Below are 24,692 nucleotides of genomic sequence, written 5' to 3'. Positions count from 1 at the left end.
TGCTTCCTCCCAGCTTCCCTCCTCCCTGGCAGAGCATGAGACTCACAAAGTCCTTGGCCAAACCAAAACATCATTTTTTTCAGCTCTGTTCCCAGCCCGAAAGTCAAAACACAGCACTGCAGCAGCTACCAAGAAAGAGAAAAATGACTGCTACTGCTGAACCCAGGACAATGCAAATAAAACCAGTGATGATAGGCCATTTTTTTATGACTGCATAGGTCAAATTCAGGTTCCTGAAAGCTGTGCTCTCACTAATAAGTACAACAGACTGTGCAAAAGAATGCATTAAGCCATGGATATTTTTTCCTACTATCATATTGATAGTGATATTGCTTAGCTTTTTTTTTTTTTTTCTGTTTTCTTTTTTCCTTTTTTTTTTTTTTTTTCACCTGCTAACAGCAAACTACATAAATTGATGGCTTCTGGTAGGCTGGAACTGCTGCACAACTCTGCTCCTGGAATGGACCTCCCCAGTCCCAGTGCTGAGTGTGAGTACTGTTTCTCGAACTCTCTCCAGCAATGGGTATCTGTAAGAATGTTAGTAAGGCAAAGCGCTATCACTCTTAGGCATACAACTGAAATATAAGAAAAGGTTACTGGCTGTCTTTGTGCCAACACAGCACAAACTACTGTAGTACTTCAAGATGTTTTTAAGGAAGCTGTATTTTTCTAGCTGATTTTGAAAGCAGAATGTTTGAAGGAGCTTAAGGCTCATTGGGGCAAACTTTTTATTGGCTACACTCCTAGCGTAACCCAGGAAAAACTCAACTGAAGAAAATAGGGCCATAATAGGAAGTACTTCAAGTTTTGTTTTTGCAATATCATATGTGCTAATATACAACACATACTTAAAAATAAATTTTACAGTAGCTTTAATTCTATTAAGAAGTATTAGAACATGAATTCTCCATGGTTTCTTTTTTTTTTTTTTTTTTTGAGTACTTTACTGTGGGGCAATCCATAAAGTTTATCAAACAGCAAAAGTGCTCAGGGAATTCTAACAAGCCCCACTGGATGGCTATACCAGTGTGCTGGGGAAGGAGTAAGAGCACTTGCATTTGAGGTAAACATTTATGACATCAGGAAATGTTAGTTGAAAATTTTGTCAAGTTATTTAAACTGCATGGCCTCATGAACTAAATGTAGTTGAAGAAATGAGAACTAAATAGAAGAATACAGTGTTCTGGGGAAAATACTGATAGGCATTTGGGTTTTTTAACACTGGATCAAGATACTCCCTTTTCGCTGTCACTGGTGAGTCCAGACCCTGGAATGCTATTGTCTCAGCAGTGGGCTTCAGAAAAATGCTAGTAATTCAAAAGGAAATGCAGGCAAAAGCAATACGTTTTATTTCAAAAGGAAAGTCCTCCTCTTGTAAATGCAATAGGAAGTCTGTATTAATAGTTCGGCTAAAACACAGTTAATGCTTTCCAGGTATCTGTGTGCATGTATATGTATCAGGGAGAGTGACTGATATTTTGCCTTGTTCGTAATTATTTCCCTTTACATTCTCCCAGACAGAGGATGGTTTCTGCCAACTATCAAGAAACTGATATTAAAGGTTCTTTCTTAGGATGGTGTCTCCTCATAGATTTAGCTATGGTCAGTCTCGTGTTCCTTGCAGTTCTTGCAGTTCCTGAGACAGTTGTTAGGCAAACGTTGCCCTCCACTGGGAGATGGATAGATGACTTTAGCAAAAAGCTCTTCAGTCCTCTGCTCTGCATGTCCTAAAGCAGTTCCTCCCTTATGAGGAATTTTGGGAAGCCTAGGGTTCTTGACACCCCTCTGGAGAGCAACCCTCCAGGTTGTCCCTAGGAGGTTTTGTCCTTGTTTGGTACAAAAGGGGCCATAAATCTGTTCTTAAAAACAAAGCAAGCTCGCAATCGCTGCATGCAACTTGTTGGCAAATCGCTATGCCACCAGGACAAATTTGCTTCAATCAGTGTGCAAAGCTCCATGGCAAATCTCCAGACTTACTGAAACTTTCCTTCTCATGTAATTCACAGCAATTCTTGAAATCTTCCCTACTTTTTCCTATGTTGCTATTTTTATTTTGAATGGTAAGGAGGAAAAGAGCATATGAACAGTACCAGGTGTAGACACCTTTAATGTAAAATTATACTCTGCTCTTTTAAGGGCACACAGAGCTGGATTCATGATATGCGCTGGCATGGATACATGATCTGCATTCACAAGCACTTTGTGAAATCGATTCCAAAGCAAACATTGCTATTTCATCTGGGAGAAAATGCCTTAGCTAACTGCCTATGTACAGACTGCATTTTTAGAATAATGATGGCATTGCCTTGCCTGGCGTGTTCACTTCCAAAAACTAAGATCAGTTCCTATGTTTCTTAAGCCCATTTTGGGAAGCAGCAGTTCTTGGGTCTTCAAGAATTCACACTAGCAGGGAACTTCTTTGCCTCATTAGAAAGACTAATTTGTCAAATCAGATAATAATGTTTTATTTTAGCTTTACAGTTTAATTTAATTCAGAGTAATTTTCAAGACACTTGGGTTGCCAGCTATGAGCAAGGGTGTTGTGAATGGCAGCTCCAGATGTGCTGGGGAGCTGGCTGCAGCACAAGCAGGGGTTTGAGGACACTTCCTCTGTTGTGCATGGAACAGCAACTGGAGTCCAGAGGCTGGTGGATAAGGCCTTCTCCAGAGAAAGACTTCAGTAGCAAAGTATGCAACTCCTTTACGATAGCTGGATACAAGGGCTCTCCAAATAGCATGGTAACACCTGAAACAAATGAAGGTGATTGCTTAATTGTTCACATGTTGACACAAATGCTCTCCTTTCCCTTTACAGCTCACCCTGAGTTGAGACTGGGTGTTTTGTAATTTAAATCGTAGGTATTTACTGACTATAACTGCACCACCCTTTGAGAACTGTACAGTGAACCCTGTTGTTTCAGACACTTACAACTATCAGTTTCTAAACCATTTAAAATAACTAGATTGAGACTTCAGTGTTTGTCATGGACAGTGGAGTTGCATTTAATGAGTATACCTGGCTTGAGTGGTTTCCAAATATGCCATTTAGCTTATATGCTACTGTATTCATCACTTACCATCACTTACCTAAATTGTAACTACTTTTGTACCTGTTACATTTACACACATGCACACATATGCACACACCGTATGAGTCATTCTCTGTTGTGTAAGCCAAGTGTTTCTTATCTTGTGTGTTTCTTCTTGTGTGTTTCTATCTGTTCCAAACTCACAGGAGTCTAAAGCACTTGCTAGTTAAAAGATACTTAGAAATTCTTGACTCTTAGTATCTATGTCTCTTTCTCCCCCTGTTTTCTTGGAGGGATATTTCTACATTACCTGTCATGTTGGCCCAGGAGTGCTCCAGTGACATAAATGATGTGGAAAGTCTGTTTCAAAGTAAATCTATTATAGCTTAGTTAATATTGGAGTTTTAGTAACAGGCAAGTTAACAAAAGAATGGTGGCCACGTAAAGCAAAAGAAATGATTTTATTTTATTTAATTTTATTTTTTTTCTTGAGTAAAAAGTTTCGAAACCAGAGCTGGCAGCTTAAGAGCAGGAGCTGCAAAGCCTGAGCTTGCAAAACTGGTGGTGTCCTTTATGGCCACACATACCCTGTCCAGAAGACTATGCTGTGAATACTTGTTTCCCTCTTGGGATGATGGGAGGAGGAAGACACACTCCACCTCAGCTTTTCCACGCATAGGAACACATGATGCAGGTGTGTGTCATTTTTCCAGTCCTAGTTTCTCACTTGATGGTGATGCCACCTTCCCACTGTGGGCTTTGCTGCATTTGCAAAGCATGAGAAGTGATTCCCAAGAATAGAGTATTTTTCTAATTAGAAGACATATATCCACATGGCTTTTCAACTAATTCCTATTCAGTCATGTGGTTCTTAAGAGCTTTTCTTGACTTACTACATGATAACTCCCATGTGAGCAAGCTCAGTCTGCAATGGTACAATACAGTATCACAATGACCCTTTTATATTGTCAAAACCAAACATAGGCATTGGCAATTATGTTGCTACTGATTTAACAAAGGAGCTAGACATAAAAAAGCACATAATTCAGCTTTATGAGGGGAGAGGGGAACAGAGCAGGCTCCATTTAGTACCTGGCCATTGTAATGCATCTAGATCCTGGTTGCACAGATTATATATGACATATTTGCTCTAATCAGCACAGGATTTTGGGGGAGTTTAGGTCTACATGCGCTCAAGGCATTTGGTTTTCTTCTATAAGCCGGATAACAATCTCCAATGGGGGGGCACTGAGTTTCAGCAAAAGAAAAGCAGGCCATCTGAGATGCAGGATCACTCAGACAGAGGGAGATGGAGTGCCAGCACTACAGAGCCCTGGGCAGGTGTCATCAATCAGAAAGTTTACACCAACATGGAGGAGGAGACATTCTCTCCTGAAGTTCTTCAGTACCTGTATTAGAAAGAATGTAGGAAGATCTGAGGAAAATGGTGAGTGGTGTGAGCATGGCAAGTTTGTGGCTTGATACTGGGTCCTGCCTAAGGTCAATATTTAATTAGGTGAATAGAGCATTTGTATATATGCAGCTTCTTCATCCCACATGCTAAATCTATTTGTAAAGAACTGGGAAAGGATATTTAAAGTACTTAGAGTTATTCAGTGACACAAGTCCCTACAATAACAAGTTGTTTGCATCTACAATTGCCACGTGGAGTTGAACCAAAGACTAAGCAAGGCTTTCCTCACCTGTAAAGGTCTGTGATTGTACTTCCTTCTTATTTTAACAGGATTTTATATAGTAGATGATGTGTGCACTGTGTATTTTAGAAAAAGCTATGCTTTAATAAATATTCAGCAGAGTGTGATTGCTTCAGCCGACCTGCAGCTGATTATTTTAAAACCATAACAGAAGCAGTTAAAAAAATACCCTAATCACCTGCAGGAAGAGCAAAACAAACAAAGACCCAGCAGGAAAAGCCTATGTCTAATTAAGCCCATGGAATGTCTAATTAAGCCCATGGAACTAAGACTAGCCAAAGAAGGCTGCGTGATGTAACAGAAATGGGAAGGCCCAATGCTAGGTTAGCCTCAGGAAAGTTACTGGAGTTTACAAGTTAATTTAGATCCAATATGCTCTTTGTTAACAACCTGTTCCAGGATTCTCAGGGGTAAGAAAAGTAGCCTCCTAATTACATATGGGACTAGATGCCATGCTGTTTCATTAACCCTGTGTTGAGTGGAGTCAGGATTTCAGCCTTTTAACAATATGCAGCTCCCAGAATTTTAGCCATTTTGATCTCACCACATCTTCTCTTTTCTCTTTCTATAGTATTGTGACTTTGAAACAACTTATGTGTCTCTAAAGTAATGGCTTGTGCAGCAGCCTCTGAAATAGGTGACTGTGTGGCCCCATACAAATCGAGAAACTCTGCAATTTGCCTGCTCTGTAACATTTCCTGGCTAAAGAAGGAACACCTCAAACAGCTTGGGAAGTTTGTCTGTATTGTTTTTGCCCATCTATGTGTTTCTTCAGAATTTACTTTTGCATCTCACTACATAGATCTACAATGGTACCCACCATGCTGCTAATGATGGCATTTCCCTTTAGGACTATGTGATTAACTTGTTGCATAAAATAGTGTTGCTAGGGCAGTCTGAGACATACTCATAGCTAGCAAAAGCCTTACCTTACTCTTCCTATGTGGTTTTAGTTCTTCTTTAAATCATGTTTCAATTTCCTTGTCTTTTCACTGCGATGTTGCCAAAGCTTAGAATAGGTATTTACACACTCATTTAGTCTGTTCTTGCAAAAAGTCTGCAATTAACTTTGATTCAGCATTTGTTAGTTTTATGCACGCTATTGTCTACACATCCCTAAAGCTACCCTAAAGTTTAAATGAGTTTAAATTTAAGAAGAATTTTACAGGGCATGTCCAGTTTGTACAAAATAGGAGCTTGGTATTAGCTAGCCTTTCTTACTAACAAACAGCTAGTTCGAATATGATTTGAAGTCATAAAGCAAAATTTATTCATTATATTCTGAATGGTAGTTGCCTACTCAAACAATGTGTGCTTATAGTCAGTAGTCTCTTATCTGGAAACATAGGTTGCTGTCTTGCTCATGAAGACTATAGAGCACCTCTTCAAGCTTCATGACCTAACTAGCAGTGTTGCCATATTTTTCTTAGAGTTTGTCTGCTGTTTTGTTGCTCTGTTAAACATGTGGGAAGCTCTTGTGCTTCTTCCTTTTCAGACTGCTCAAACATGCTGCAGTGCAACCTCCCTTGCTGGAACAGCAGCTCAGAGGTCCAGAAGACCTATGTATTCCTACACTGTTATTGCCATGTGGTCATACACAAGGAACAATATTGTTCCTGCATGGTGCTCAATGATTTCTGAAAGAAGAAGGAAGTCCTTTTTCCTGTGGTGTCTTTACTTCCACTATCTCTTGGACAATATAGTTGAACTGGAAGCCTTATTTGTATATCTACGTGCAGGGAGAGACACTTCCCTTCCTATAAGCAGGCAGAGCAGTCAATGTTCGAGAGCCATGCTGCTCAGGTGGTAAGCCAGGCACAGACCAAAACTGTCCTAAGTCACAGGAAGCCGAACGACAGGCTGAGGCTGGCACCCCAAAACTTTTTGGCTTTCTTTGTTTTCTCTCACATGGCTTGCAAAAGCCACTGTGTTAGCATGTTCCATTCAAAATCCAAAGTACCGAGTCACCGCTTTCTAAGTGGCGGCATCCCTTAGCATCTCCATTCTAGCCACAAGCATAAAATTGAGACCCCTGGTATATTGCAGTACTTGATCACATGACTCAGTAAGCTGCCAAATCAAGACATAATGTGTGTATGATCCATCAAATCATTGTCTCCCAGTGCCCGACATGCTACATAAACTGCTGATCACTTTATTACTAAAGCAAGGGCTTCAGCAAAAAATGGGAAGCCGTAACTGCATAGGGTCATAAAAAAAGACTTCAGGATGGACCAAAAACCATGTTTTTCTTGGAGCATCTTAGGTCTGTGGGTATTTGCTCATCAGATCTGAGAGTGGGAGTTGGGGCCTTTTGCCCTCTCTGATCTGGAGGAAAAATTTTACATGAGCCTGGATTTGGTGCTCAATAAAGCCTTGTACTGTGCTGTAGAACACACTATTTACTGGTTGTGTGTATTTTAAGCAAAAAAATACTGAGCTTATTTAACAAGCAAGAAGGGGTTAATACTTAATAGCACACATTCTTTGGGTAAAAAAATGTAGGGAGGAGAGTCCTGGTACCTGATTTGTTTATTTTTGCAGCTGAGGTTTTTTCCTCTTAGGATGCCAGCGTGTTGGAGCACTGCTCCATATACAGAAGGCTCATTTACGGTGGCAGGCAGGCAGCTGCTCAAAGCTCTATTTAGTTTATGTTGTGATGGATGACTTGAGTGGGAGATGTGAAGAGTGAATTAACAGCTTTAGTAAAAACACATTGTTTGTTTTCCCGTTGACTTTCCACTTCGCATTACCTTGCTGTCTTCCCTCCTTTGGGTTGCTGTTCTTGTCTGTCTTGCTCACTCCTTGTGTCTCCTGTTTTTCAGGACTGCTTTCCTGCCTTGGTTTTGTTGCTGGGTTTGTTTCTCTTTTTTTTTCTTTCCTTTTCTTCTCCCAGGCTAGTTTGCTGAAGAAATTATAAATCACTGCTTCTGCTGCTTGCGGTCTGGGTGGAGGCCTGCTTCCCAGCCAGGACGCTGTTCTCAGTGTGAAGACCTCAGGAATCCAGTAATGCCCTGTTGATGAATAATTCATATCTGGAGCGAAAGATGCCTGCAAACACCTTTTCCAGCTGTGTTTGTCCTAAAAGGTGGCTGAAGGAGGTTGCCAGTTGCTGCTTTTTGCTTTCCAGTAAGAACTGGTTTAGCTCACTGGTCTCAGAAATCGTTTAGGATGTCCTTACCGAGCTCCACTCCAGCTTACAGCCAGTCACCAAAATATGCCAGTGGAGTTGAGGCAAGGCAGACCTGTCTCTGTAGGAGATAGTTTTGGAGGGGAGTTGAGGTAATCAAGCTGTTAGGATTGTCTCCAGGAATTTGAGGGGCCGATGTGACGACTTTTTATTCTTTTTGTGGTGCCTTACCACTGCAACAGAAAAATGTCACTGTTCTGCAAAGAAATGTCCTGTTGGTTTTTGTATCTTCCTTTTTTTTCCTTGTGTACCTAGACATGCACTATCCAACTCAGTGCATAAGAAAGTGAATTATATTACCCCTAACTTGAGATTTATAGATCTAGAAGTTTTGAGTTCTTGTTTTGTCTTTGGTTTGTTTTGGGTTTTTTGTTCAAATGTTGAATGCCAGAGAAAGACAAGGCTAAATGGGACCATGAGAGATCCTGTAATTTCTTCCCCAGTGCAAGGCCAGACAGTCCATATTTATGAAAGTCCCACAGATGTTTTCCTGCTTATCCTCAGACATCTGCAATGATTAACAGTGTAGTCTGATACATTCTTGACTTCTACTGTCCCAAATATGAGACTTTTCTTAATTTTCTTAATTCTTGAGTTTTCTGTGATGAAATATATTCCCCATGACTTTCATTCATCACACATCTTGAGAATAGATTTCCTTTCCTTCCTGAAGCATCCTTTATTTAGTATTTTACCCACTTCCTGCACTCTCATCTACAGGCTAAGCAGTCCAAGTTATGCCCCCATTTTCATCCAGCTTTCATCCAGTTCCAGTAACTCCTCTTCTTTGCTGAAATGCAGCACCCTGAAATTAGGCATTAAGCTCCAAGTAGGCTGGAAGTGACACTTCTGACCTGAGCCCAATGGATTGTATGCTGATTATACATCCCAGTGTGACATTCACCTCTCCCAGGGGATGGCCTGCTGACTCAGGCTGATGGCGTTACTGTGTCCCTTTATCCAGCCCATGGTTTGTATTAGTAAAGCCATTTATTCCCATGGACAGATAGCACCTTGCACTTGTACTTATGGAGCAGCATCCTCTTCTTTACAGTCTGCCCTCCAGCTTTTTGGTTGACCCTCCTTATCTTCATGTCATTTATCAGTTAATAACCTCATTCTTCCACTGTCCTGACTCTTGGCTATGTGCTCCTAGTCATATAATCATATGTATAGCAATCCCTGGCAGAATCCTAGCTTACACTTACATTAAACTTTGAGAAGTAATCTCTTTTCCTACCAGTTTGTACCTGACGTATTACATTTTAATCTAGGAAAGACATGGTTGATTGGTGTAATTACAAGAAAATACTAAAAGCAGTACTACAGTACAACTGTGTGATTATACTCTTGTGTGTACCCACAAGACCTAGTACAATACCAGATTAGAATATTTTGGTATTATTTGCTCTTAGCAGTTTCATGCTGACTGCCACTCATGCAGCTCTTTTCAGTGCTTGCAAATAATTGTTTAATTATACGTGCCATTTTTTTTTTTTTTGGTAAATGAAGTATTCTGTCAGGCCTGCAAATTATCAGCTGCTGAGGTTTTTTGATCCTTTGTAAGAATAATCACCATTTTCACCCTTCTGGAGTTTTCTGGTATGTTATTAATCTTTCTTAGATTTCCATAGATAAACAATTGCTAGGGGACTCTGAGATTTTTCGAGTCTTCCTCAGGTTTCTGTGTATCTTTATCCTGAGTTAAAAGTGTTTAACTTGCCTAAGTGCTCTCTAAGCTGTTCTTTCCATGTTCTTGCCTCTTAGTATTATCTACAATTGCTATTTAATTGTGTTTTTTCTTTTGAATTTTAGTGTATAAAAAAGCTTTAAATACTTTGGTCTTCTCTCAACATATCTTTATTGGCTTAGTAGAAAAACATCTTTCTTTTAATTTCTCAGGCTACTTTTGTACTTAATGTGATGTGTGATGCTGCTTTATAGTGACTCCTTTGCATCCTTTAGAATAGGAAAATATTGCTTTTTCTTATTGAAAGTTGAATTAATAATGTATTTAGGAGTCAAGCCTTAAAATATCAAATATCAATATGCATGAGGAAAAGAAAAAGATAGTTTTAGCATCTTCCACATGATATGGGAAGGTAGCTAAATATGTGTAGGCCAACTTAATATCTGGGAAACTAATGTGTAGTGGCACACTATTTGCTTATTGTCCTTCATTCAGTGATTGTGGGTGACTGTGTCAAATGGTATTACTTAGAAAATCTGTATGATGAGCCAGTTTTGAAATGTAGTGGGGTTCAATTCCCCTAAGTCAGATTTAGGCTGAAGCAGAGGTGGACTTTGATATTGTTAGTTCGTTGGGTAGATGTCGACTTGCAGTACAGAATACTAGAAGATGAGAATAGCAGTGAATCACATCCTTTGCCACCAGGCATAAGAGTGTATCTGAGATTACAGCAAATGAAACATTGGTTAAATTTTATTCTTGCCTAGTGGGGCTTTGGTGTCAATTTAATAATGAAGCACTGAACTAAATAGAAGCTACCAGTAATATCTGTGGGGGAAAAGTAGTACAGCCACTGAATGTTCCCATTAGTGACATGACTACTCTTGTGTTTTATTGAATCATTTTTGCTTCAGTTAAGTGATGTGCCTCTACACGCACATGAAGTTAGGCTGGAAAGAGAGCAAATACATCATTAACAGACCTGAACTGAGATTACTTTTGGGAGTAGCTTGTGGAGTGACCAATTCTGATGATGGTGTCACCTTGCATATGCAAGATGAGTCAAAATAGTAGTTGAAATGTATGTATATTAGGAATGAACTGTTTTTCTTTGCTTTTTTTTATGATAAATCTCATGTGAGACAATAGTCAAATTAATTCAAAGTTAGTTCTACCATTTTCAAATTAACTGAAGTTAAGGCAAAAAGATATTTAGAGATGAAGTTTCGGGTCATGCTTTTTTTTTCAGTTTTTAAGAAGCAGAATAGATAGATGGTTTATATTTATAACAGATTACATGGCTGATTTGTGCTCAACTGGTGATCTGTTACAACCTCCAAGATCTGTTTGAAAAATAGTAGGTCTAATCCCAGCTGAGCACCCCCTGTTTTGAATTTGTGTAGCTGATGAATTCTACCTAAGTGCAGTACCTTTGCTCTGCTGAGAGAGACTTTGGGTGCATTTTCCAGCCTGGCAGAGGGTTGAGGTAGGGAAGAATGAAATCACTTAGACAAGATCACACAGGGAGTTTGGGGAAGAGCCAGGAATCATTTCTGACTGACCTCTGGAGGCCTCATCTGCAGCCTCTCCTCCCTGGTTTTAGTGGAAAACTGTTGAACTGAACACTGAAAACATGGCAGGCTGTAATATATTTTCAGTCTGACTTATTTTCCCTCACTGTCTTTATGGCTGTCACTAATGAGACCCAACAAGACGAATCTTTGCTAGCTGTCTATCAGAAATTCCTGCATGTTCACTCTACACATGGCGTTATTTATAACTTCATGCTAACACAAAAATTGTTAATGTTGCAACATGTAAATGATGTATGAATTAGTAGCTTTTGCAGGCAGAGAGACTACCAGCCTATTGGACAGCAGCAGCTTTGTTTTTCATCTTCTCCTCAGAATAAGAGCTGTTCCACTCTATTTTTCTTAATGAGAAAATCAGACAAGCATGTAGAGCCAGCCATTGGTATTCATCATGCTCCCCTCCAGCTACATACTGAAGAAAAGAGAATAAAGGTGGGAATGTCCTCCTTCCCCTCTACTCTGCCCTGGTGAGACCGCATCTGGAATATTGTGTTCAGTTCTGGGCCCCTCAGTTTAAGAAGGACAGGGACCTGCTGGAGAGAGTCCAGTGCAGGGCAACTAAGATGATTAAGGGAGTGGAGCATCTCCCTTATGAGGAAAGACTGAGGGAGCTGGGTCTCTATAGTTTGGAGAAGAGGAGACTGAGGGGTGACCTTATTAGTGTATATAAATATATAAAGGGGGAGTGTCACGAGGATGGAGCCAGGCTCTTCTCAGTGACAAACAATGATAGGACAAGGGGCAATGGGTACAAACTGGAACACAAGAGGTTCCACTTAAGCTTGAGAAGAAAATTCTTCTCAGTGAGGGTGACAGAACACTGGAACAGGCTGCCCAGGGGGGTTGTGGAGTCTCCTTCTCTGGAGACATTCAAACCCGCCTGGACACGTTCCTGTGTAACCTTATCTAGGTGTTCCTGCTCCGGCAGGGGGATTGGACTAGATGATCTTTTGAGGTCCCTTCCAATCTCTAACATACTGTGATACTGTGAAATAGTTAAATTGCCTCTTCTTTAACAGAGCTGATTAGGCATAGAATTTTCAGATTTAATTTCCTCAAATGATATTTCAGAAGGAGTTATCTGAAATTAAGCACTTCAGAAGAACTGGCTGTTTCACTGAGTACTCTAATAAGAGCAAAATCCTTTAGGTAATCTGAGCAGTTATCTAAATGTGAGTTGCTGAGTGATTTTAAAAATAGTGTTTAAAACAAAAGTTTTAAACAAGTAGAAGATGCTGGTAACAAGTAAGAAAGTTGGTGTGGTAACTGACAAGGTGGGCATAAAGCAATAATACAGTCTGCTGGGCAGGACGCATTAGCATTTACAATTTTATTGTCTTTGATGGTGTGGTTTGAAATGTTTGGTTTGACTCTGATGCTGGTGATTAGAAACATGCTGTTTGTTATAAAGAGAACCAAACGCATTCTATTGTAATCCATTTTGGTTTTTAAACTGCACCCATCATTGTGGTCACCAACGTCTTTAAACATTTAGATATTTTTCCAGCACAATGTTTTTCTAAATGTTTCCTAGCTGTATGTACAGTTACAAGTGGTTCAAGTTATACCTTCTGTCATATTGCTGCTGTCTTTTCCCAGAGTGCATAGATACTGGGTTTACAAGGTTTTATTTGGGTTTTGGTCTGGGAAAGAGTTTCTTTTGCAAGTAAGCCATTATTTTAAATGCTGCTTGGGTTGCATATGGCCTTTTGGGATTGGTGTGCTTCCTCGGCTCAGCTACAGGCAAAGGTCTGTGTTAGGATTAGAGGGCAAGAGAAAATGGCTCTGAAGGCACATTGCAGTTTCATTTCTTCTATGCTGAGATAAGGCTTAGCCTTGGCTCTTGTTACAAGTTCATGTTTCTTTTTGGGATGCTAAAAAATGTCCCTGGTGTATTATATGCAATTGGGCAAATGAGCAGATCTACCCCAGAATTAGAAGGATGAATCTTCACATTGTTCCATTCTTCTAGTAAAAAAGAATATATGTTTGTGCTGTATTTGTTCTCACTGACCATCACAATTCTTGCTAGACATTATTCTCTCCACCCTTTCTCAGCTGTAGCACTTCCATTACTGTGGCTGCCCTAGCTTATGGGTCAGGCAGTGGTTGTGTCCCGCTCACCTTCCTATGTTGCTTCTGTGCCTTTTGACTAGGGAGCTTCCACAATGCCCTTGAAACAAGCAAAAAGAAGGAGAAAAGAGACATCCATTTAACTGATTTATGTGCTACTTAATGACACTTGCATTGTTCCTGTATTCTGCAACTCATGTATAGTAATTAAATACCCCAGTGTGCTTATGTGATTTAATCTTGGAGTCTATGAGGAAAATTCTGTTGATTTTTAGCGGTCTCAAAATATAGCTCACTGAGTAACAAAAGCCTGATGTTCCCGTTCACAGTATGGCTGTAAAACTTGGATAAAAAAGAGACAGAACCTCCAACTGCAACATGCCCTTCTAATTATCTGTTTTTCAGAACCCATTTAATCCCCTCCTAGCTGAGCACTAGATGGTAATCTCAGCACTAGAAAATAATTTTAGCACTACAAAATTATTTTTTTTGCCTCCAATTAGAGGTCACATTTAGAAGACAAAAAAAACCCCAAACCAACCCCAAACAAAAAAACCAAACAAAAACCTGCAATCTGCTGGAGAGTGCAAATAACAATTTAGATTCCTATGTTCTTGACAATGCAGTCATACTCTCCTTTTGATAACTCAAGATATACTGCTAAAATAACCGTGGAGATAATGAGAGGCATGCTTTGGTGCCAATGCTTTTGTTTATTAACAAGGAAGGAGTTGCACTTTAGTCAGTTTCCAGTTTTCTAGTTTGTCCTTGTCCTTGGCAATTGAAGCAGATAAGTGAAGCAGATGAAGCCTTGACATCCCCTGTGCTGCTGTATCTCTGGGCTATGCATACCATACAGCCCTAGAGCTTCTTGATCCCTCTTCTTTCTGCTTCCTGCTTCCACAGTTTTCACATCTGCCACAGTCTGGAGGGTCTGGGTGATGTTTATTTTCTTCTCCTTTGTTCTCTTTCTCCATTTTCCCTTCTTTCCCCTCCTGAATACCAAGCTATGAACCTTCATTTTCTACCTCACCTTGACTTCACCTCCCTCTTCTCCATGTCCAGCAGTATCTCTGACTGTTCCTTCTTTCCTCACATTAGGGCCTGCTGTAGCCTTCTCTAAAAGGCAGCTGTGTGAACCTTTTCCTCCCTTACTCGCTCACCTCTGTTTTCTTACTGTCTGCCAAACAATTCGTTCAGTATGTCAGAAAGTTATTCCTGTGTTAGAAGGAAAGGACAACCATACATGGTAGATGAGACTAAGATGGAAGTAATTAGTGGCTGACAGTTTTTAGATCCATTGGGTGCTTAATAGAGAGGTAGTTGACAGTATTGGAGGTGTACTTGTTTAGACTCACTGAGCTGATTTTCTCCTTAGTGTTTTCTGAATTGTACTTTCTTGTTGGTTATGAGCATACCCTGATATTTTGACATGGAACCTATGCCATGTTCAAAAACAAAGACCGGATTGCTGACTGCAAGGCTGAAACTTGGCTGGTAGGAACGAATGTTCACGACCATTAGCAGACTGCTGAATTGCTGTTGATATAGCTTTAGAAGTGTAATTTTAATCCAAGTAAATTCTTCTGCACATTTTGACCTAGAACTAGAACCTTCCCTGGATTTTTCAATTTGATGTTTTCAAGAGAAGCAAAGAAAGATAAATTTTAAATGTTGGCTTGCTTGGCCAGTTCCTAAACTGTAGAGACAATATGCACCCGACTTTCAGAATATTAGTTAAAAAAGAAAGTAAAAGTAACGCTGCAAAAACTAAAACCTTGCAGTCGTCTTAAGCTAATCCTGTGTTCTCTATATAAAGACATATAAACTTCTGACCTCTCTAATATTTTTTTCCTTCAACCGCACACTCAAATTTCCAAACATGATCAAAACTTACAAAAGTTTATACTCATACTTGGCTCTAAAAGAGTCAAAGCTTAAAATAAATGTTAAAGGTTGATCCACTGGAAATCGGTAAAACCCCTACATGCATTTGCATTTTTATGTTGAAGGCATTAGTATGTGTCTTATTGATGGGTATGCCTTTCATCATGCTGATAACAAAAGAAGGCAGTACAATGATACCTTGCTATACTGTAATAATAAGCACTTCAAAACAGCTTAACAGGTTGTGATGGCTGTAAATGAGGAGAGTTGTCTAACAGAGCACCCTGTAGCAGACCTGGTCTCATGAAGAGACCAGGGTCTGACCCTAGGGGCTGCAGAATGTGGTTTGCAAGACTTCAGACCTCCTCCTTATTGGGGAATACAAGCACAGCAGTTCTGCTGGGCAGAGCAAGGTATGGCGCTCTCTTGGTCATGGAGAGAGGATGAAGTGTGGCCTGTTTCTCACTTTCTGCTACTTTACTCCTAAAGCAGAGAGGCTATCGAGGTAACCCTGCACACTATCCTAGGGAGAAAGGGCAGTGGAAGTTAGTGGTGAGGCTGCTCAGACAGGATGGGGCACAGGTTGGCACTGCAAATACTGTATTTCCTGAGGGTACTGGAGCTGGCTGTTTCACTAGTGCTGAGTGTCTTGCACATGTGTTGTTGCAATCACACTGCAGCACCATTATTCTGCCCTTTGGTAGCATGTTTGTGTGTATGTAAAGAGTAGAGAGAAAATTGTTTGGAAACATGTTAGTGTTAGGGACCTTCCCAGATTCAGATCTAAGCTGTTGCTATCAGACTCTGAAGCTAGAAGTGTGGAAACTAGCTAAATCTGCTAAAAATTCTGCTATCTTCACTAGAAGTCCAGTGAGACCACCTAATCTTGAGAGCCTGCCATCACCCTGTGATTATATCTTACATATTTGGCTGCTTCTACGTGGAAGAAATACCTCCTGTCAGATTTGACTTCGGTTCAGCTCCTGGCTCTCACAAGGGCTAAATTTACATTTGGGTTAGAACATGCATGCAATGGGACAGAACCCCTGCCCATCCTTAATGCTTTCACCTCTGCATGGAGTGAGGAGGACAGGGGTCTCTTTCCTCTTCCTCCTGTTTTTAATTCCCTGGCTGCTCACTCTGTTAGGAAGTGGATCACAGGCATTTGGTGGATCCTTGGCTTTCACTGTGTGACTTGCAGTTGGCTCTCATCCAGGGTGACTGCACAGCCTGGCCAAGCTGTTTAAAGGCTGATAACAAAGCACCTCCAGAAATCAGCCTTAGTCATGCCATAGTGTTATAGATGCAATTTTCCCATGTGTAAGCACCACGAAATATTTCTGCCAACAGCAACAAGGAGAAAGCCGATTCAAAAGCAGACTGCAAATCTTATGGCTTCGAGAGACCTCATGGCCAGCAAGAAGAAAGGGATAGCAATAAGGAGCAAAATACTAGTAAAAGAATAAAGCAAGCCATTTCCACCTTGGAGTACAGCTGGTGATTATAATGAGGACTGAAGTGGTGGTGGTGAGAAGATCAGTTGCACCTCCTGGTGGCAAATTAAAGAATAAATAAATAACAAAACGTCCAGCTCAGATGTTCATGCATTTACTGTGCTATAATGAGTCTGGTCAGAATGACCTATAATAAGACAGCAGGAAATTCCTGAAACCTGTATCTTGGAGGAAAGAAAAATAAATACAACAAAAGCAAAATATTCAAGTCTTAGAGCTCTGCACATAACTTCTGAATCAATGATAGAGCCACCAGAAGTGGGAAATTCCTTTTAAAAGCCACATTTCTAATTAAACCATCTGAATACTCATATTTTCAATGCATATATTGCAAACCAAACCAGGAAAATGCTTATAGAAATGTGCTACACAATGGGCAGTATATGTTGTCCACTGTTTCAGTCATGCTGAGGCATGTGCAAATATACCTGGAAATGTTTAAGGCCAAGTTGGATGGAACTTGAAGCAACCTGGTCTAGTGGAAGGTGTCCCTGCCTGTGACAAGGGGTGGAACTAAATGAGCTTTACAGTCTCTTCGAACCCAAACCATTCTAAGAAATAGAAGAGAGCAGGAAAACACTGGTTGAATTAAAAAATAATATGGCCTAGCAGTCATGACATCCAAATTCCATGGATGGTGTTTAGCTCTCTATTAGCTCCAGGCTTCCCATTTGTTTCTGGCTTCTGTGACTCAGTTTTACCAGGCACTTTTTGAAGCTACAAGATGCCATTGTATGAAGTATCACATATGGTAATAGGTACCTCTGGAGCAACTCTAGGGACTCGTTGGAGTGTGTAGTCATATTCCTCTCACTGTGGGTGGCTTGAATACTAACATGAAAGGACTTCCCTAATTTTGAAGTAATCAGCTCAAAATGAAATATGTGACTTGATTTTTTACAGACACTGCAGTCACTGTAAGAGCTGCACTGTTGAAACTCCCCTTGGTGACAGTTCTACTGAAAAATGTTCTAATAAAATACCCTCCTCCCACACTGTTTTGGTCTTCTTAAACTTTTATGGGTCTCCAAGAAGTCAGAATGGGCTGCTAACTGTAATTTGGAAGTGTGACTTGGAAAATGTTCAACCCTAATTGCATAAAGCTTGCGTAGAGTGTGAAGGAATAGGCATAAGTTTTTCAGTTGGATCATAGCTCATCAGTCAACTCGGTAGTGACCTTGCAAGCTCTGTAAGAAACTGTCTTACAGGATGCAAGCCTTTGTTAATGTAAATGAGACAAATGATTATGTAGATTTCTGTCTGGGTTTCACAGCTTGGGCTCACAAGTGTGATCAACTCTGAAATGTTAGTTGAATTATGCTGGTCCAGGGGTTTGATTCTTGGGATGTTTTAACCATGCTTGTAAACATGGTTACATTGGTAAGAGAAAAAGGGTTTTCCTGTTATAACTTTATTTTGGGCACTGCCCTAAGCTCCACCTTATATACAGCATGGTTTTATAAGCATATCTTTCAAGTAGAGACAAGGTCTTAAAGTCACTAACAAAGGAAAAGGGCGAGGTGGTTGACTCACATGGGCAAAATCTTACTTCTTATCTAATCCTGCCTGGAGAGTGTTGCTAAGGACTCCAGCAGTGGCACACACATGATGCTGGGCAGGGGCCTGGGAGAGTCTGTAAGTGCTTGGTAAAAGCCTGCTTAACTTGTGAACATCAAAGGGACAACTGAGTTCAAATTCCAGTTCAGTGCGAGGTCAGTTGGAATTTACTGAGAAGCAATAGGTCAACAAGTGTGCGATGTAGCTCAAAACTGGCTGGAGCATGCAGCTTGTTTTAAGCTTGATAACAAACCTTGGTTTCTGGAAGGTAAGTACAGCTTCTGCAAGCTTCTGGAAGCTGGGATACACAGGAGATATTCTCATAGGGAGGGAACATGCATGCTTTAGGGAAAAGAAAAAGGGTCATGAGCCTCCTCTGTGTGGAACATTCCAAGCTGTGTTCAAAGCCTTTGCGCCTGGTCCCTTGACCCCAGTGCAGCTGCCCTGACCACTGTCTGCTGTGCCCAGTCCTGGGGTCGTGCGCATACTGAGCACCACACACCCCAGCAGGCAGAGCTCGGCTTTCTTCAGCATAATGCAGGAAGGCTGTGCTAGTCCAACGCCATCCTAGTTAGCACTATCCATGACTTTTACATTGGAAACTCCAGATACAAAATATGAAGACTTGCAGTGAGGATTTGGAGTCTCTCTCGTCCTTTGCTTGATGCCGTGTGTACTCAGGACAACCCCTGCCCAGAAGCAGCACCAGTGCCGGAGTGACCTGTGTCAGAACGCTTTCAAAATCTTGGTCTGTGATCTTATGATGAATACACACCAGAAATATCCTTGAGGAAATTAATAATATTTTTCACCCATGATTTGTACTGTGTGCAGTGTAAAAATTGAACGAAAAAATTGTTGCATTCAACAGCTCCAGAAATGTCCACCATGAAATGGAGAGATGTTCTGCAGGAAAAAAAAAAGACTGTTTGCTTTTATTATGTATGAGCACAAGGGCACCTTCTCTAGTCTTCCCAGACAAACTTCGTGCAGTTTATAGCTTCCAAGTGCCTGATTTTATAACATTTATATTATTTTAGAGTAGATTTTGGGAATGCACCGTATTTAGAAAGTAGAAAACATATCTATATAGCTATATACTCTAGAACGTATATACAGAAATTCATCTGTTATGTTCTGGTAGTGGGAACTTGCATTTGTAATAGCACCCATGGCGGTCATAACAAATTAGGCAGTTTTGATTCAGCCAGGATATTGATACTAACATGCAGCCAGCATGTCCCACGTTCACTATCCTAAGAAGGACTGCTCTCTCTACACCATGCTCTTTACAGAGCATGGTGGTCTATGAAGCACCATGTGAGCACACATGGTGTACTCACCGTGCTGTTTGTAGAGCATTGTGAGTACAAGGTCATGTAGGGACAGTACAAGGGGGACTGGCTTTAAACTGGAAGAGGGAAGACTGAGATTAGACATTAGGCAGAAGTTGTTCCATGGTGAGGGTGTTAAGGCACTGGCACAGGTTGCCCAGAGAAGCTGTGACTGCCCCATCCCTGGCAGTGCTCAAGGCCAGGTTGTACAAGGCTTGAACCAGCCTGGTCTAGTGGAAGGTGTCCCTGCCTGTGGTAGGGGGTTGGAACTGGATGAGCTTTAAGGTCACTTCCAACCCAAACCAGTCTGGGATTCTATGTTTTGCATACTTCGTGCCATCCACTGCAAGCACAGTTACTGATAATGTGAATGTCAGTCTTAAATACAGCATATGATGAAACAAAATAACTCTTTGCAGACTAATTAGCAGGAGAATTGAATAGCAAGGCTTTTGCAGTAAAAATCAGTTTGTGTTTACAGCTGATAATCAGATTTGCCAAATTAAGAGTGATAATTACATGTATCTAGCATCCTGCTAATTTCCCAAATACTCTAAGTGAGCTTCTCTGAAACCTTACAAGCCAATCATGCTTATAAAACAGCAAGACTGGCTGATGCCCTATATAGTCTATTTAAGGTCATTATGATGCTCCAATGCTTTTGTTTTGTTGTTTTTGAACAAATTGCACAGGCTGAAAGGAAACCTAGGGGCTCATTTCTATAATTGGTGACTGTTCTCTTCAACAGCATCGCACTGACAGATGAGCAAGCTCTACAGGAGCTAAATCTTCTTAAATAATCAGTCAATTGGAAGTTACTAATTAAGATCTGAAGAGATCCTGTCAAAGAAAGATTGCTTTATGAGGTGGGCAGTCAGGATAAGTGGGACATAAAAAGGAAGGAGGGAACTCAGCATGTTGGGAAAGGTTTTCTCCTGGGAATTGAATGAGTCAACAAAGTCACAATCTTATGAAAAAGATGGAGTGCAATGCTGAATACCAAAATGCATGAGGAAGAATGTAGCCCTCTTGATATATACAGTAATCTTTTTGCTATTTTTAGCATGGAAAAACCTCAGCTGGACATCTCTGGCATTGCAGTTCAAGAGGATGTGGACCAGTTGGAAAGAGCCCAAAGAGGAACATTGAGCATAATTAGAGGCCTTGAATATGACCAAGGAGGTAAGAGCTAAGTGAGTTACATGGTTCAGCTTTTAGAAGAGAAAACTTAGGGCAATGCAGGGATAATCTTCAAGTATGCAGGGGATAGAAACAAGCTATAAAAAGGACAGAAATAGTCTTTCTGAAGAGCCCATGTTTTATTTGATAGGATGTTTTGGTCTTGCACTACAGGAAGAAAGATGTAGGTTAAACAGTGGGGAAAAGCTTTCTAACAGTGCAGAGAGTGAAATATAGGAGTTTCTGTCTTTGAAGGTCTTTAAAAACACGTTAGATATACATGTATCACAAATGAAATAGGTATAGGTCATCCTGCCTGGAGCAGGTGGGTAAACCAGATCATTGAGGTATTTTCTTTCCCTGTTTTTCCATGATTCCACATTGAGGGTACGCTCCCTTATGTATGTTTGGATCTGATCCAATAGTCTAATCTGAGAGTCAAATTCCAAGATAAGATTTTAAAATAAGGTTTGAAAAAAATCGGTGTGATTTGGATTCCTACCTCCTTTTTTTGCCTTTTAGGAAGCCTGTCCTGTAAAAGTATTCTTCATTCAGACAAAGCCAGATGATTTTCTGTATGTTTATATTTAAATCCTCTGGTTAAATCTGTGTTTCCCTGAAATGCTTCTGCCTGCTCCAACGTGCCCTTGTGCATTAAATTGCTATTTTACTGAATGAATCATGCTGAGAACATTCAACATACCAAGCTGGGTATAAAAAAAGCCCAGTCAGAATGTTAACTAATCAACAGCAGCTTTTGCATTTCTTCTTTACAAGCAAAAAGGATTATTTCCAGGTCTCTCCACTGGCTATGGGTAACCCAGATATCTGAGTGAACAATAAACTGACCCAGCTAGCAGACAGCACGATGGGAAGCAGAGGTTTGGCAAAGACTGGCTGATGTAGCATGAAAATGACAGAACATATCTTAAATGAATAAAGTAAACAACATTGTAAATTCTGTTGATTCTTTCTTATGAGCTGTGCATAGTGTCTCTTCTGTTTATTTCATCCATGCTCTCTGTTGCCTACACGTTTGGACCTCCCTGTTGGCTACTTCAACTGTTTCTCTGGTGGCCTTTTATGTCTCATCAGTACTTGTGCCCTATTGCTCCACTGGTTTCTTCAAAGAGTCTTTTCCATCTTTCCTCTTGTTTTACCTCAAGAACAAGGAGCAAGTTAAACTGGGGTTAGGAAGTCAAGAACTACACTTGAATGTGAGCCAAAAGTCTCCACAACTGAAATGTGCTTGTCCTCTGTGTAGCAGCCAAGGGAGCAGCGCATTAACTCAGGAGCCTGTTGTACTACTACTTAGTCTAAAGGACTGAATTTCACATTACTTGGAAGTGTACCTTCTGCACAAGAAAAGAAAGGGAGCAGAGTTTTCCCCCTTGCCCTTCTTCAAGAGAATTTAATTGCGGGTGTCTTGATTCACTGTGTAAAGGACATTTGGGGAATGCCTTGAGACCATGTAGCCCTGGAGGCAGGCGTGCTTTGCTAAGACCCACCGTGTAGAAGTCCATCTGCAAATGTTTGCCCAAACAGTCACTTTCAGAGCTCTCTAGAATTCCATAAAGCTGATTTGCTTGCTTTTATTCTGTGCTTTGCAGACATCCTATATAAAGGATAAATGCTTCCCTTTCCTCTTTTATCATTCTATACTCCTTGCTTGCAACAGCTTTTCATTTCCTTATCTGTTATTATTCCAGTTCGTGAAATCCCCTTTTTCCTGTTAGCGGTTGCCTTGTATATTCCTCCTGTGGGGTGTTCTGGTGACACACACCTCAAAGCTGAGAGATGTACCTATCAGCACCCGTGTGGTGTTCAGGTATCTCCTTTGGCTTTTGCATCCAGGGAGCATGGAGCATACCTCTCACTCTTTCAGGGCTTGGGACAAGGCATTCTTCCATCCCTTGCCTGCTGATTCCTTCACACATGTGTGCTTGTTTTCTGATCACTTAAGAATCTGCACTCTCAGGGTGGTATGTCAGTGCTGCTGCTATCTGTGACTAAGAGGCAGGCCCCGTCTGGTCACGGCAAGTCAAGCAGATAGAGCTAGCTGCCTGACCACAGCCACTCTGCCTAAACAGAGCCTAAACGGGCCTGTGAGCCCGTCTGACTGCCTGTCACTGACTGACTAGAACCTCACCAGCTGCTTGGGGCTATTGGGTGGTGCTGTGAACCCTCACTGTGGAGGACTGCCCAGGTCCTGCTTCCTGATGGTTCTTGCTCCAGCTTGTCCTACACCTATAGCACAGGATTCCTGGCTTCAGAGAGTACTTCTGCCCTCCGTCAGCCTGCTGTCCCTCCAGCCATAGCCTGTTCTGATCTTAATAGATCTGGGTTCTGTACAGGGATGGCACCCAACTACCTACAGTGTGGTTAAGTTCTCCTGATGTTCAGCAGGGAGACATCAGTTTAAAGAGTGAACTTCCTTGGCACTGTGACATGTCAGAAAAAACACTGGGGTGTGCTCCTCCTCTGCCAGCAATGCAGACACAAAGCCCCTCAGGAGCTGTGACTGTCTTCATTCTTGCAGCGCTCAGTATCGACATTAGCAGTATGACCTACGCTAAAGTTGGCATGAAAAATATTTGTCTGTCTTTTCAAATTAAGTGTCTCTGGCCTGTTTTCTGTTGCAGCAGTGACACATGACATTGGCACAGCCAGTTCTGCCACTTTCCTGTGGGACTGGAGCCTCTGCCAGCATCCCAAAAGCAGCCACCACACTGCTAGTGCTTCAACCTGCATGGCCTCCAGAGCACAGTGAAGGGACTGCCTGGCTCTGTGCAAGGTTGTCAGTGTTCCCCAGGACAGTCTCCTGGTAGTTAGAGGAAAGATGAGGACACCTTGGAAAAGTGACTGGGATGTCTCCTCAAGACAATGTCTCCAAGTTCTGAAGTCCAGGTTGCTGTTTGGCTCCAGGGCAGTACTGAATTGCCACACGTGGGTCCTGGAAATCCCTATCTCATCCTTTAGCCTCAGTTCTCACTAATGAAATATCTATTTAACCCACTATTAGATATTCCATTATCAGTATTATTTTATTTCTTTTAAAAAGTCTCTTTCTGCTTTGTAATTAAAATCCATTCAAAACAGCATTTTCAGTATGAAATATCCTGACTTTTCAGGACAAATGTTTTGACTTCTGTGGTAAAATTATTTCTTGAAAATTTGTGAAGGATTTTCCTTGTGCAAAACTTGCTGTTGAACATCCTTTCTGAACAGTTCTCCCTCTCTACTGCTGGACAAACAAACTGGACATGGTCAAGCTTTAAGTCTGGGTGGGTTCTAGTGTCTTGACTTCTGCAGATGTTTGCCTAAAGCTGTAAGTGATTCAAGAAAAGCATCTGTCTTTGTGAGGCACACTGTCTTCATCTGCTTATTGACTCACAGTCTTCCAGAATATAGCTGCTTTCTCATTTTTCTTTAGGTGCCTTCCAGCCCCACTGTGTTTTCCATTTCATCTCCTTCAACAGTGTGACTAAGGATATCTTGAGGGTTAGTCTGTGACATGGCCAGTTCATTTGAGTTGATTATTTCTGGGAATCATACAGCTGGCCTCATATTTTGAAGTTTCCCTTTACCCCATAATATTTTTCCCTTCAAATGGCTTAAGGAAATGCACACAAACTAAAATCTGCATGTGATTTTACTTGGAAGGCTTAGCAAATGACATTGATTGTTTCTAGTCTGTTTCTACAACAAGAATGTTATTCTGAATTCTGTATGTAACTTCACTTATGCAGAAGGGAAGATATAGGAAAATTAATATTTCAGCTAGAAAGCAATATGTTCTAAGCAGAACAACACATTCATGGATTTTTCTCTTGCTTCTATCCAGATCCTCCTTTAATGAAGGAATGGCCTTGCTGGTCACTGCTTCAGCTTGGGCTGTGCAGTTCAGGCAACTCTAACTTTGATCTTAGACT

General features: G+C 40.9%; 1 long non-coding RNA gene across 1 annotated transcript; it reads left to right on the top strand.

The window, feature by feature from the left end:
• Positions 1-5,341: 5,341 nt before the first annotated feature.
• Positions 5,342-24,412, top strand: LOC133213958 (uncharacterized). The gene is made up of 3 exons (XR_009725934.1): positions 5,342-5,381; positions 20,645-20,763; positions 23,403-24,412. It is a non-coding gene; the product is annotated as an uncharacterized LOC133213958 (long non-coding RNA).
• The last annotated feature ends 280 nt before the right edge of the window (positions 24,413-24,692 follow it).

The sequence above is a fragment of the Neopsephotus bourkii genome, unplaced genomic scaffold (assembly GCF_033783945.1).
Source record: "Neopsephotus bourkii isolate Nb327-2 ecotype Australia unplaced genomic scaffold, CSIRO-AGI_Nbou_v1 NB_860, whole genome shotgun sequence".
Classification (NCBI taxonomy): domain Eukaryota; kingdom Metazoa; phylum Chordata; class Aves; order Psittaciformes; family Psittacidae; genus Neopsephotus; species Neopsephotus bourkii.
Note: the sequence above shows the minus strand (reverse complement) of the source record. Positions and strands in the feature narration are given on the sequence as shown.